Source organism: Sinocyclocheilus anshuiensis, unplaced genomic scaffold, assembly GCF_001515605.1.
Source record: "Sinocyclocheilus anshuiensis isolate Anshui unplaced genomic scaffold, SAMN03320099.WGS_v1.1 scaffold2168, whole genome shotgun sequence".
Taxonomy (NCBI): Eukaryota; Metazoa; Chordata; class Actinopteri; order Cypriniformes; family Cyprinidae; genus Sinocyclocheilus; species Sinocyclocheilus anshuiensis.
This window is the reverse complement of record NW_015546037.1, coordinates 737,081-749,239: the sequence shown is the minus strand read 5'-3', so window position 1 is coordinate 749,239 and position 12,159 is coordinate 737,081.

Sequence of the window (12,159 nt, the reverse complement as noted above, 5' to 3'; positions counted from 1 at the left end):
CACACCTGTGAAACACAAACACACACACACACACACACACACACACACACACACACACACACACACTTATTTATATACATAGTTATAATTACACACACACACACACACACATTTATATATATATATATAATTTTAGATTTTTATGTGTTTATATAATATTTAATACATAATTGAAATTGGTAAATGTATTATTTAAAATTGTAATATTTGTATAATTCTTTATATTACGTATTTATATCTCAAATTTAATACATATTTTAAAAAATTAATAAATATTAATAAATATAACATATTTTTTAAATCATATATAAAATCATGTAAGAATTCACACGCACGCACGCACATAAATATAAATATAAATATAAATATAAATATAACAAAAATATAAATAAATACGCTAGAAAATCAACACAACCTCTCCATAGTCTCCCTTCGGAGGGATTTTACACTTTATGAACCAAATTCAGCATCATATTTGGACCATGAAAATATTATTCAAACCAGAAGTGTTACAGTATTGAAGGGAATCTATATAAATGTAAATTTTGCTCTGATTTTGCAATGCAATTCTTCACAGTACATTTGGGAAGTAGGTAATCCTCGTGCAATAAAGCTTATTTAATCTCGCCATGAAAAGACCTTCTAATAATTGCCAGTAATTTTTTCATCCATGTGAAACGCACAGTGAACGTTTGTGTGTGGCAGCTTTTGCTATAGCTTTGAGAGGACAGAATTCCTCAATGCAAGCACAACCAGAAATAATCAACACTGCAGGGAAAATGGCTTAATAAAGCGCCATTCTGTTAAATAATACATGAAATAAATGGCAAAAGGTAAGAAGCAGGGTTAGAAGTGAGGGAATAAACCAGTAAAGGAATCCTCACAGTGATATGCAAACAAACATGAGCGTGATATGACTGTGAAATGAAGAGAGCAGGTGAAGGCAGCCGGACGAGGTGATGATGTGTATGTGTTATATCTGCTGTGCTTTGCCATCTGGACATCTGATTAGAAATGAATGATTATGTCATATGGCACACAAGTGAGATTGTCACCAGAGAGACAGATGTGTAAATGTGCATGTGTTGAAAGAGCAAAGCAAATCTCTCTAAAATTGAACAGAATGCAGATTTTGAGTCTATAATAACCATCTGGGTTTTTGACCTTTTACAGAAAATGCATTAATTAAAATAAACCAGTGTGTGAAGTGGGATACTAGTATACTGTGCAAGAGACTATACATCAGGGACGTTCAGTTCATATAAGCTGTGAATGCACTGCACACCCAAGCCATTTGAGAGAATGAGCTAAATACTAGCATTACTATAAATTCCCTGATCATTTGAGGTGTAACAGTGTAACATAAAGCTTGCATAATAAAATGTGGGAATACATATGTAACGGTCTTTGTCAAACGACAGTAATTTTCTGCAAATCTGTGCCAATTATGGAGGGATTCGGGTGAGCAGATCCACTTTGCTGTCTGAGCTCTATTGCTATGACTCGCCAATTTTGTTGCACATTCTCATTGGTTTGTTAGCATGTGGGTGATGTCATCATGCACACTGTTGGCAAATGGTGCATTAAATGCATGCACAGACAAAATGCATTACATGACAATAAACATTTCAAATAGTATGCACATGACCTCACCACGTTAATGCAACAGGAGGTCTCCAGTTATCATGGAAAGAAAAAAGTTTTAATTGTAATTTAGGGTAAAATGTCAACATATTTTAAATTGCATGCAATTTTGTAATCACCATTTTGTGTAAAATGTCAAATTTGTTTAGTTGCATGCAATTTTTAAATAGCACTTTTTTTGTAAAATGTCAACATTTTTTAATTGCACGCAATTTTCTAATTGCAATTTTGTGTAAAATGTCAATATTTTTTAATTGCAGTTTTGTGTAAAAAGTCAACTTTTTTTGATTGCACGCAATTTTTAATTGCAATTTTGTGTAAAATGTCAACATATTTTAATTGCATGTAATGTTTAATTGCCATTTTGTATAAAAGCTCAACATTTTTATTTGCATGCATTTTTGTAATCACCATTTTGTGTGAAATGTCAACATGTTTAATTCCATGCATTTTTGTTGCCATTTTGTGTAAAAGTCGACATTTTTAATTGCATGTCATTTTTTAAATCACAATATTGTGTGTTTTCTTTTTTTATTGCGTACATTTTTTTAAAAATGCCATTTTGTATAAAATGTCAACTTTTTACAAGTTATATTTATGGGCTTTTAAGCCTTTAATGGACAGGAAAGCAGAGAGCAGACAGGAAAGCACTGGGTGGAGAGAGGGGAGCATGCATTTTATAATCACCATTTTTGTGTAAAATTTCAACATTTTTAATTCCATGCATTTTTAATTGCCATTTTGTATAAAATGTCAACTTTTTTAATTGCATGCTGTTTTTAAATCAACGTTTGTATAAAATGTCTTTTCACTGCCTGATTAGCAGCAGTTAGCAAAGGAGAAGAACTTTAAATATGCTAAATTAAGAAGTGTGAAATGCATTGTGGGATACAGTGTTGAACACGATGACTCTTGACAGTCAAATCAAATCAAATCAATGAGTCAAAAAGGGAATGATAAAAAAAAGTCTTCTGGTTCCATCACAATTGCAAAGGTCAAGAGCCCATTGCATTATGGTATTGTTACATGCATTTTGCTGAAAACGCATATCATGCACAATATACATACTGCACATTTCAGAAATAGTAGGATAGCATGCAAATCCAAATATAGTCCAACTCACAATCCAACAGCTGTGCACAAATGCGGGAAATCATGAGCACATACACAGTGCAATCTGCAAAACAGCATATAAACCCAGCAGACCTGCACAAATACCTCATGCTGGCATATAAAATGGAGGGGGAAAGGGAAATACGGATATTACGCAAAACAAACATAGTTTGATAGCATACCATTCCCAATAAACTCAGCCAGGTGTAAGCCAGCATTCACATACTGAAATATACATTCTCCCTGACAAGCCACAAAAGATCAATAATGAGTTATCACAGTAAGACATGTGGACAAAGAGACAGGATGAATAAAGAAACAGGACAGAAACTAGAGACCCTTCTCTCTCTCTCTGCACCAGACAGATGATGTAATATCCTGTAACTCCTCAGGATCTTGTACGACCAAACTCAAGGTAGAAGCACGTCTCTAATGTTTGTTTTATACTGAACTTACATTGCTTTAATATTCTTTCCATGTACCTGCACTCTAACTTTGTGTAAAAAAGTTGTCAAAGATGTGAGACAACCGTGTTAAAACAGCGGCTGGCTAAGTGAGTATTTTTGCCAATTATATTTTAAAATGCATGGTTTTATGCACACGATTTTGAGGTAATACCTTCTGTTTGGCTGGGTAAAACCATGGCATTGAAATTACTTTGCAAATAATACTATATAATGGTTTTTCAATTATGGAATTTATTCTAAAAGAGATTTGAAAATAGCACTTCGCAGATTAAAATATTTAGACTAGTCCCTACATTTCTGGGCTTTTCAAAAGTTATGGGTTTTTTTCTTTAAACTGAAAGAAATGAATGCAGTTATTTAGCAAGGATGCATGAAATTGATCAAAAATGGCAGTAAAAACATTTACACGCAAATCAGCATATTAGAATGATTCCTGAAGGATCATGTGACACTGAAGACTGGAGTAATGATGCTGAAAATTCAGCTTTGAATCCCTGGAATTAATTACATTTAAAAAATGCATTCAAATAGAAAACTGTTATTTTAAATTGTAAAAACATGCCATAAAATTACTGTTTTTACTGTATATTTAATCAATTAAAGCAGCCTTGATGAGCATAAGAGACACAAAATCTTGTGATACACCAGTCCCCACACTTTTGAATAGTAGTGTGTGAGATTTAAACTTTTAGATGAAGCAATGATGCAAAATGTAGGTCAAAATGCCAGTTCTTGAATCATCGTCCAGCTACACGCCTCAGTAGGAAAGACAAATGAGAACAAAATGGCCTGAAATCATTTCATAAGCTATACGACAGGACCATAAAGCTGACCTTTCGATCATGTTTTCTCTGATTTGGCTCCTGATAAGAGACATTACGGGCCCAATGAGGACTGTTCTCAGGTCAGTGTGTACATGGTGTTTGATGGCAGAGATTAGTGGAGGATTATTGCAGACCAAAACAGGTAAATGGTGCCGGTGACTGACGACTCGTCAATACTATCGACCAGCCGATCAGAGGATCTTGAAGCCATTAGTGTCAACTGATAACGCTGTGCCTATGTGTATGAGAAAGCTCAGATGACAGTGGGACTCTGATCATAGAGCCCTCTAATATTAGTTCACAAATTCTGTGTTTTCAATTCAAATTTTTCTGGATTCTGTTTAAACTGGTCTTTAATTGAATTTTACAAAGAAGAAATTAAAAAATGTAATTCAAACATTCTTTTCATTTTTTGGCAAACAAAAAAAAATTAAATGAAATGAAAACAAAAACAATTGCGATACTGTGTAGAATTCCTTCAAATGTTTCAGTAATGTTTTAATAAACGGTATTATTATTATTATTGCTTTTGCTTTGATCAGTACATTCCACATTCTAATTTTGGTGTAGAAACAATTTTCTCAGAAATTGCAAGTGAAATAAATTTCACAATTAAGCTGAATTGTAAGTAACAGAATTAAATGTGAAATTTTGAAGTAGAAAGACTGAAATTGCATTTTCCTGTAAAACAGTGATCTTTTATATCTTAAATCTAAAACTTCAAAAAATATATTTTTCTATGGATCTATGAGATGGTAGAGCACAGTGATTTCATCCTTTTTTATTTAGGCTACAGTGTATTGTACAGTATTTTGTCATAATTTCTTCAAGTTAAACTGAACTTTTATTTTGACGTGTTGTCATGAAGACCTTTAAGTTTCTGTGTGTATATTAAGATGACAATTTTATCAAATCAAAATGGTGAAATGCTGGTAAATAAACGCTCAGAGCAGCTCCAGAGATGAAGTTTGTGTGTTTATTTCCTCATAGTGAGATGTCACACGCGCAGTTCATTCACACCGAGACACACAGAACACACAGACTTTGTATTTAAATAGCCGTTTCTTGCAGTTTAATATATTCAAACAATAGTCGGTAACACTTTAGAATACTGTTCCATCATTAATGAATAACTACACAAGAACACATGAGTAACGCAATATTAGCACTCTAGTAACTACTAATAACTAACAAGAAACTCTGATTAATGAATTAGTAAGTAATAGTGCTTAGTCGAATGTGGTAGTTCACTATTAGCTAATCAGTAACTATTATTTTTTCATACCTCCCTAAGAACTAGTAAGAACTACTGTATACAGGTTCAAAATTAATATGAATAATACATAATGTATAATTAATTCTAAAGTGAAGGTCATGGTAACCCACTAGAAATGACTCAAGTATTACCAAATTCTTCAGAAGGAATTACTAATTATTTGGATCAGTATTATAAAGTGAAGATCATGATAGCTCCCTAGTAATGACTGAAATCATTGTAAGCTTTTGAGGGTTTTGTAAAGTATTGGATAGTAGTTATTCAGGTGTTACTACATCCTTCTAAAGGAATTACTAATTTTTATTAGTAATTATTTATTACAAATTTTTTTATTCACTGCAGAAATCATATGACCCTACATGTGTGTCTTCATGCATAAATAATTTAGAACGTGCCAAACTGAGTTTTTCAATGAGTCGGCTGGAGTCCCTGAAGCTGGAAAGTGTTAAACAGTGTTTCAGTGCACTTACTGTCCATTATGAACTGGTTACAGTCAAGTATATATGCCTAAAGCATCCGTGCACGCACACACCAATAGTAGCATGGTATTCATTACTGATAAATTGCTGTGACCTTCTGGACACCGGAGCCATGTTCCTGAATTTGCTGAAGAATGGCATGATGACATGGTCGTGTGGCGTGTGTGTGTGTCTGACGGATGATAGCACTTTACATCTCCACATCATTTTCTACTTCGCCCTCATTTCAGCGCTACTACATTCCCTACAGAGCGAGCATGAGAGATAGAGAGAGAGAGAGCGAAAGGAAAGGGGGAAACGGAAAGAAAAGTGAACAAGATTAGCACTGATCCGTGAAGTTTTTGCAGAGGTGGATGTTGTAGGTGTGTTGTGTTCGCCTCAACCTAACAAGCGACTTAGAAATTGCCTATTTATGCAAATAATTCAAAACAACAAACTTTTAGCCGGGAAGGCTTCTACAACTGTCACCACCCCTTAATTAGCGGCGGGACGATGTGAAGGAGTGGGAGCGTCTAATGAGTGAAGTGCAGATGGCTGACGCTTTCCTAACGTCTCGGAGCTAAAATAAAACTGCACGACAGTATACAGTGGGTATGAATACTTTCCGTACCCACTGTATGTGCACGTATTGAACGTGTTTGGCGCTACATTAAATGCGAATACTCACATTTCTTGCTTTAAAGTGTGAAAGACAATGTATGTGCACCAAAGCTATTATCATGGTAGATCTTAACTTGTAAATGCCATTTTAAACGAAAAACAACTGATAATGAGGCAATGAGAGATAGACAAATATCCAGAAAATTACTGAAAACCTTATTTGCAATAGTGTTGAAATTAAATATAGCATTTGGACTGTAATAATAATACCATATTACTGAAAGTATCCTAGTTTAAATACTATGGTATATGAATTTATATATATATATATATTATATGTACAGTATTTAGTTTTTTTTATATATACTGTATATACTGTATACACACACGCACACACATATACATATACACAGTTGCATGTATCAGAAATGCACAGTAGTGTGTTAAGAATTTTTTTTATTAAATTGAATTTAATGAATCAATGACTCAATTATTCAAACTAGCTTCATTCCTGGCAAGGGTTGTCAGGTCTGTGAAAGAACACCAGCCCAACAGCTATTCAAAATTACCCCAATCGCGTTTTTTTCTGTGGTTTTCCCTGCATCAAAATTGTGTTTTGGAAAGATCATTTTAACCCACAGACTAAAAACAACCCACAGCAACAGTGTAAATGAGTCCAATTCTGCAGTAAAATAGCAGACTTGGGAACACTGTTTCTGAATTAATCCGTGTCTTTGGAAGAATCAGTTGGGAAAATTAATGAATTACTCTCTTATACAGTTAACATGTTTCATTCCTGAGTGAATCAGTTCAGGGAATGATTCAAAGGACTCACTCATTCAGACTAGTTTAATTCCTGAATGACTGACTACACAATGAATATTATAAAATAATACCGTTGTGCTTTCGTAGCATGTTTTAGCAAGTAAGACTGTGTGTTAGCATGTGTGTGAATGGTTTGAAGTGTAGGCAGTATGCTATGTAGGTCTGCGAGATGTAGTGTAAATTGTTAGTCCGCTAGCATTAGCTGGAAGGACAGAGCTAACACAGGGCTCCCAATGAGCCCAGGGCCTGAGGGCACTTCAGCCCTCACTGCAGAGAAACACTCATATCAACACTCTCCAGGATTATTCAGACTGGTGTATCAGCAAATCTCTTACAGCTGATTTTGTCTGAAGTACCTAACCACACTCTGACAATATAACTGTACTGGCAACAATGCTTAATGTTTAAGTTATTAGATTTTGGAAAAGTAACAATGAAAAAGGATATTTTTTTCTGAAGAAAATGTGAGTGGTGCATCAATTTACCTCTTGTAAAGTGAAAATCTGCATGTTTGTACAAAATAAATCTATTTTTAACTTCTGGCTAAAATAAGATTCCTCTATCCACAGTATTGCTTTCTCCAGTGAAAAATCGTCTCGTCTGAATTAGGAGAGAAATCTGCACAGATCAAGAACTGTTTACAAGCCAAGACAGTCCAATATACTGTACTGACATTAATGCATATAGCTTGAGCTAATAATTTTGGAAAAATTACAATGCAAAAGCAGATTTTTCTGAAGATAATATGCGTGGTGTAAAACCTGTCGCTATGAAGCTACCCTTGTAAAACTGACGTACACTTTATGCAAATATACTTGCAGTATGTGCAAACTGAAAGTAATGTTTTCAGATAATTAATTGCATGTTAAATGAAAATATATTAGAAAATAAATTTACATTAAACAATTAGTTGAACTTAAGAGTATGTTTTTGACATAAGTAAGAGTTAATAATTTTGGAAAAATTACAATGCAAAAGCAGATTTTTCTGAAGATAATATGCGTGGTGTAAAACCTGTCGCTATGAAGCTACCCTTGTAAAAATGACGTACACTTTACGCAAATATACTTGCAGTATGTGCAAACTGAAAGTAATGTTTTCAGATAATTCATTGCATGTTAAATGAAAATATATTAGAAAATAAATTTACATTAAACAATTAGTTGAACTTAAGAGTATGTTTTTGACATAAGTAAGAGTTAAGTACATCTTTATGTATAATTTCATAATTACTTCTAATGTCTTTGAAATATGGTTAAAGTGTACTGATAAATATATAACAAATATTTATGGTAAACTTTAATGTATTTCTATTGAAACTTGTATGCCATGTTTTTAAATATATTTGTAATGCTCATTCATAATGGTGGTTGCACTTTAGTCCAGTTAAAATATATATTTACTTTAAAATAAAATATTGAATAACATTACAGTGTAATTATAAATACGTATTTTACATGTGCTTTAGCAAGTTAGTCAACAAATAAACATATATGTACTTCTTTGAAGCATGATAAAAGTTTATAAAAACAATGATTTAAAATGTATTTTAATGTAAAACTTTTAAATTGACATTGAAGTGCACTTTTTAAAGAAATAGTTAAGAAAAAGTCATCAAAGTGTTCTTATTTAAGCACTCTTAAGTACACATAATTCATTAATATATTAACTACATGTGCAGTTTTTAAAAAACACTTTCAAGATTTGAAGTACAAATGCAAATTCAATACTAAGCGCACTTTTTCACAAAGTGTTGTAATAGCAAACAAGGCGCATTTAAAAAACAAAATTACACATTTAAAAACCGATTCAAGTTTTTGTTCAAATCACAAACCTTAAATATGAGCAATAGTGATGCTTGCCTTAGCAAAACACTAACATTTGAAAATAAGTTGGTGTTTAATTGTTTATGTGGAAGAAAATAAATGTTATCTACCACCAATTTTCAATCATTCGCTGATTAATTGAGCTAAAAAAATGATTTTCTGCTCTCTAGCCAAAAACCAAAGGGAATTTAGCATGAAAATGAGGTTTCTCGACAGAGTGGACAGTAAATATTGAAATTAATGACAGAACTGTTTGAATAAATGCGCTGGTGGGCTGAAAAATACAGCTTTTTAGCATGATTTGAGTTAATGAGAATACATTTATGATATTGTTGTTGAATTTTTAGCATGAGCAATAAAATATGAAATGCTTTTGGAGATTTCAAGTACATAGGAGCATAGAAAACGATGACTGCAGAAATTAATTGCCTTTAGCATGAAAATGATCTTATTCGACAGCGCACATAATAAATACTGCATTAAACGAGAGAAACGCTTATACAAATGTATTGTTGGTTATTGCAAAATTTCTAACAGAGGTTAGCTTGAGCCGTTGAGACTGCAGAACTGACATTAGCATTAGCGACAGTGCTGGGGAAGTTAATCAGTTATTCTAATAGCAGATGCTAATCACATGTGCTGATCACAAGGCCATGGGCTCATTGTTAGGACTGCTCTCTTGCTCACTCTCTCTCTGCCTCTCTAATTAGTCCACAGTGCTGACTGCTGAATTTACCTGACCTACTCCAGTCACTCTCTATTACAGGCTCCGTCCTCAACAAAAACGTATGCACACAATCGCTCTCACCGTCTAACACTCGCACACACAGTGCAGTGTGTGTGAGGAAACACTTCTCCTGTCACGTCGCGTTCCAGTCAGAAAATCGCTGATGGAGAGAGGCACTAATTAGCACGACTGATACAGGAAGGGAAAAATAAAGAAAGCCCTGAGTCTGTGCAACTGCAGGAAACTGTAGGGGAAAAAAGACACTTTGTGCTTTGACCCTTGCGATTCTTTTTACCGCTTTTCTCTTTAGTGCACGTGGTATAATTACAATCTACCCAGAGGAACTCGGTCGATCCGTGATCTGTAAATCAACCTTTTCTGGTTCAATCTGCTCCTTACAAAAAGTACTGAAGTTGAACTACGGAGCAATTATATACATCACATCATACAATTTTTAAAAATATTTACATGGTAGTACTTTGAATAAATATATTATATATTATCATGATGCATGCACAAAAATATGGTATCACTGTGGTAAACACTCTAAAAGAACCTTTCAATAGTAAAGAAAAGATGGAGAAATGTAGCATTGCATCACTTGCTCACCAAAGTATCCTCTTCAGTGAATGGGTGCCGTTAGAATGAGAGTCCAAGCAGCTGATAAAAACATTACAATAATCCACAAGTAATCCACACCACTCCAGTCCAGTCCATCAATTAACATCTCAACGTGAAAAGCTGTGTGTTTGTAAGAAACAAATCCATCAAGGAGTTACATCTTTCAATAATCCATAATAATGCTTCCTACAGTGAAAAAGTCAACCGCCTGTTGTCCTCTCACATCCACCAACATAGTTGTTTGTAACTGTTTTATACTGTTTTCGCTTGCAAATGGTGCTTAATCTGTGCATATTTCTCTCCTGATTCAGATGAGACTACTTTTCACTGGAGAAAGCAATATTATGTATATTATGGACTCTTAATGATGGATTTATTTTAACTTCACCAGATGATGGGCTGGATTGGTGTGGATTATTTGGGGATTATTGTGATGTTTTTATCAGATGTTATCATTCTGATGGCACCCATTCACTGCAGAGAATCTATTGGCAAATCTTCAGCAAATTTTCATTTTTGGGTGAACTGTTCCTTTAATTCACTCAAGAAAACTTATAGCTGTCTTTACTTTTGGCTGATTACTTAGTTCCTTATCTTCAATTTTCCCTTAAAGTTTGCTTAAAATAAGGCAATCGGTTTCCAAACATTTCTTTTGAGTAAACTGAACTTTTAAAGAATACGTCACATTAATCAATCAATCAACCAACTAATCAATCATTTAAGGAGGAATGCCAAACTATATGTAATTCATTTAGATTTAATTTCAAACATGAATGGGCAGTGTAACCGCTTTTATTAAATTGATAATCTCTAAATTAATCTAACAACATACATCTGTGACAACACTTTCTATTTTTATGCTAAATTGCTATGTTAGTTGGCAATATCCTGCAGTTTGCCTCAGGAAGTGTTTTATTGTTTGTTTTGATTATTTGTATTCTTATTTTTTATAATTTCTCTAGTCTGGCAACTAAGAACACCCCTTACCCGTCAAAATCACCGCAACGCATGGCCTCTCGAGGCTCATTTCTTTAATTAATTGTCAACAGGATCACATTATTTCTCTGGCTTAGTGATTTTAAACCAGAACAAGTGGCTTTCTGTCAATGTGATGTTCATTTGTAAGCACCATGAATTCATAACATCAGAGAAACATTGCAGAATGTGGTGTAAATTGTTGATGCACCGACCCACAACTAGTTTTTAGGTGTAATATCCTGTGGAAAGGGCAGAAGTGGGATTTATAAAATTTATATGAACTTGTGTTTGTATTATTTATATATTATCCATTGGGAAATACACTCTTGCACACATACAGCACACAGGGGTGAAAAGCCCGTGTCTTATTTACTAGCCACCCACAATGCATTTTAAATGCACTGAAATAGCATTGCACTGTATCTACATAGCCATTATCAGTAATTTCAGCATAAAAACACCTCCTTTATATGGAAATTAGGTTCATTATAGATCACACCTTGTTCGCAAAACTCCTGCCGCAATTAACGTCGCGCTATTACCACCCACAGAAAACAGATTTGTGTACATTTTCTATTGATCATGGCAGGAGTAATTCATCAAATGCAGAAGAGCGGCATGCAGACAAGCACATATGCACAACGCAGACAGCATGTGCAACTAAACGCTGTCACCGCGGGTGTGATTCATTCTTAGTGAATTCCCCTTACTTCATCTAAACAACTAATTAATCAATCTATCAGTCAAGCAAAATAAGTGCATTTATTTTGACTGGCCTA